Source organism: Phaethon aethereus (assembly GCF_964289735.1).
Source record: "Phaethon aethereus genome assembly, chromosome: 5".
NCBI classification, from domain to species: domain Eukaryota; kingdom Metazoa; phylum Chordata; class Aves; order Phaethontiformes; family Phaethontidae; genus Phaethon; species Phaethon aethereus.
Window position 1 is genome coordinate 70,355,601 of NC_138579.1, and position 3,455 is coordinate 70,359,055.

Here is a 3,455-nt window from a genome sequence, read left to right on the forward strand (position 1 = left end):
CAAGAGCCAGAAAGCCACGGCCTCGGTGGCTCAGGGGCCCCTGGGACTAAACCCCGGCGCTCCTCGCCCCCAGGCCAGGATTCGAGCAGGGAAGGATGCGGGAAGGAATCTCCTTATAACGTTTAAGGCAAAAGAGCCTGCGGAGGAAGCCCAGATCCGTCAGGGACTGGATTTAGGGATGGGGCTGAGCCGGGGGCAAGCGTGACCCCAGCGCCGGGGGCCTCCCCGGCAGTGGGGCGCCGGCGCTCGGCGCTGCCTCTTCCGGCGAGGCTGCGGGGGTGATAAGGCAACCGGTCTCGTGCGCCTGACTCACGCCACGGGCTCCTCGTTGCCCATCCTGGCGTGCCGCCCGCCGCGACGCTTGCCTGAGGGCCAGGGGCTTCTCCCAGCCCCTTGGAGCTGGGCCGGTGACAGCCCATCGTGGGGTGGGTGCCAGGAAAGCCGGTGCCCGCGCACGGGCGGCAGCCGGTGCGGCTCGCTGGGGAGCCGCGTGCCAGGAAAACTTCTGCGCGCGCAGCCGGGCGAAGCTCTTCCAGCGAGGGGGCCGGGTGCCAGCCTGCTGCCGGCCCTCCGGGGCTCCGGGCGGGCTGGGGAGGAGGGAGCAGCCCTCTGCCCTCTCTGCTCGGGGACGAGCAGAGCCTCCTCACAGGGGCGTGCAGCTGTACTTTGATTTTTTTAATCTTTTTTTCCCCCCTTTGTGGGAACCTTCTCATTAAACCCTTGGCACAAACCCGTGCTTTCACTCTGCTTTTCTCCGCTCGCTTCCCACACACTCTTCAGCGAGCTCTAAAATCCCTGTCCCCGCACGCACAGACATCCCGACAGCACCGTAACCTCCCACACCCACACAGCCGTGCTCCGCCGCCGCCCGCCATCACTTCCACCGGGGCCAAGTGGGTGTAAAACGCTGCTGACTCACGGCAGAGTCAGGCCCGGTGCCTCGCTGAGCGCCACGCGTGAGCCGCTGCCGCCGGCCGGGCTCCTGCCGCGGGGCCAGCGCCCGGCTGGGCGCTGAGCAGCGCCCGGGGATGCTCTTCCCTTCCCGTCCAGCCACCATGGAGGGAGAAAGTTGGCCAAAACCACTCTCCAACCCTTCTCCCAGCATACAGCCCTGCAAACCCCTGCCACCCAAAAACCCAGCTCCCCCCAGCCCCGGGCCACCCGAGCCCCTGCCACCCCAAAGCCCTGGGTACCCCAAAGCCCAGCCCAGCGTGGCCCCCCTGCCCTGGCCACGGGGCAGGGAGACGCTCCTGCATCTCCAGCACGGTGCACGGGGACGGCGGGTGTCCCCCGGGGCTGGCACGGGTCCTTCCCCACGGCACCAGCCCGGGTGTGGGGAGCTCCCCCGGCCCCGAGCCGCAGCTGCCTCATGGCCGGAGCTCCACCGACTCAACCCAAATTTCTCCGGGAGGTGCTGGCACAGGGCTCCCCGGCAAAGGCAGGTTCCACCGCCAAATTGCAGTTTTCAGTTCCCAGCCGCTTCGGCTTTCACACTGTTCAGAAAAGAGTCATTATGCTCCTTTCTTCTCTCCTTCTCTCTTACTTTGTCGACGGGGCGAAAATGGGTATTTCTTATTCGCCCTTCCCACAGGAAGAACCTTTCCTCTTTTTTTTCGCCCCTTGCTCAAGCCTTTTATCCAAGTTAATCTTTGGGCTGAGGCCAAGCCTGGGGAAATTTCATCCAAAACGGTGAAATTTTCAGAGCCTAACGGGAGTCATTACAAGGGGTTAGGAAGCAAACGGTTTCGCACCTTTAACAAGATCAGGCTGTGACCCGACACTTGCCACAGCTAATAAAAATGTTAATGAACCGGCGGCAGCAACGGGGCTCTCCCATCGCTCCTTCTTCCTTCTCTGCCGGACCCGGTGCCCCGGCCGGGGCGGAAGCGGAGCCCGGGGCCGCGGCGCCGTGTTTGCCTTGCTGTGCAAACACCGCGCGGGGCAGAACCGGTCAGGCGGCTGAGCGGGGTCAGCGGCTGCCGAGCGGCTCCCCGCGCGCCCGTCGGCGCGCCGGCGTGGGTCCCGGGCGAGCGCCGCGGCCCCGGGGGAAGCGCGGGGAGGCGGGCGGCAGAGGTTTGCTCCGGGAGGATGCTCGTCCTTCCGATGAGTTATTCCCGGCGTCTAAACGACGCCGGCTGACAGGCTCGCCGGCCCGTGCGTGAGCCGGCGCCTGAGGCGCGGGCCGGGGGAAGGCAGGTCAGCCGGAAACCCACCCGCCGGGGCGGCGGAAACCACAGCAGAGCCGCTTCGCTTCGGGTGACACGGAGCCGGTCTCCCCGCTGGTGACAAGCCGTGCGTCCGGCTGGACGGCTGGCGCGTGAATAATCGGGCCGGCGGCGACCGAGCGCCCTGGCGTGTGTTTTAATTACCGAGAGCGTCCATCACGAGCCGCTCCCACGGCGCAGCTGCTCGGCGCCACGTTTGCTCGGGGCTCAGGGGACGATGTCGGTTGTGGCCGGCGCTGTTTGCCGTGGGCACAGCCTGCCTGTTTGCCTTGCCTGGCTCGTACCGCCAGCCCAGCCCCTCGGGGCTGCGTGCTGCCCGACGTCAGGATTCCACGCCGCGCCGTGCCGCGCCGGCCACGCCAGCGCAAAGAGACAGCGCGTCCCTGGGTGCGGTGGTGACGCTTTGATGCCCAAGGTCTGGTGGCCTCTCCGAGAAGGCGTCTTGGTGACTTCAGGGTCCTCAAGCTATAAGCTGAAGCTGCCAGGGCTCCAGACGGCGAGCCGGGAGGCTCCGGCATGGAGCGTGCTGGCTGCCGGGATACTGCCCGTCCAGCCCCGGAGCTGTGCTCTCCGCCGGAGGAATCCATTACCGCTCCTCTCCCGAGCAGCAAACACGATTAAAAGAACAAAAGAAACGCAACCAGGAACATGAATGATAATTAATGTGCAATGCTGGAGACGGCGGCACGGCCGGAGAGGTGCGAGCCAGGGTGGCCGTGGCACCGTGGCACCCCACTTCGGGGCTGCTCTCGCCTTAGCGGGGGGCTCGGGCGGGATTGACGCCCGCCTCCGCGGGGGTGTGCCGGGAACCCCGGCAGCTCTGGCGTGGTGGTGCCGGGAGCCAGGACGGTGCTTGGTGCCGCGGGGGTGGCCAGCCTGGCTGCTGCTGGTGCGGGGAGGAGGGCTGCCAGCCCGCCGCCGTCGCTGGGCGGCTGTAAAGCCCCGGGGAAAGCGGGGAAAGGCGGCAGGTGGAGGCTGAAGGTTGCGGTTCGGACTTTGCCCGCGGCACGGCCGGGAGCAGCTGCTCGGCAGGTGAGATGGGCGCCGAGGCCGCACCGCCGGGCCGGGTTCCTCCCCGCTGGCCCCGAGCCTGCGGCAGCCACGGGATGCAGGGAGACCCTCGAGATGCAGCGGGGCTCCAGGAACCTCCGCGGCAGGTTTCGGCCAGGGCTGCGTGGGTCCTGCCCCCCAAAACCCCGCAGACGAGGCGGGTGGTTTGGGGCAGCCGCC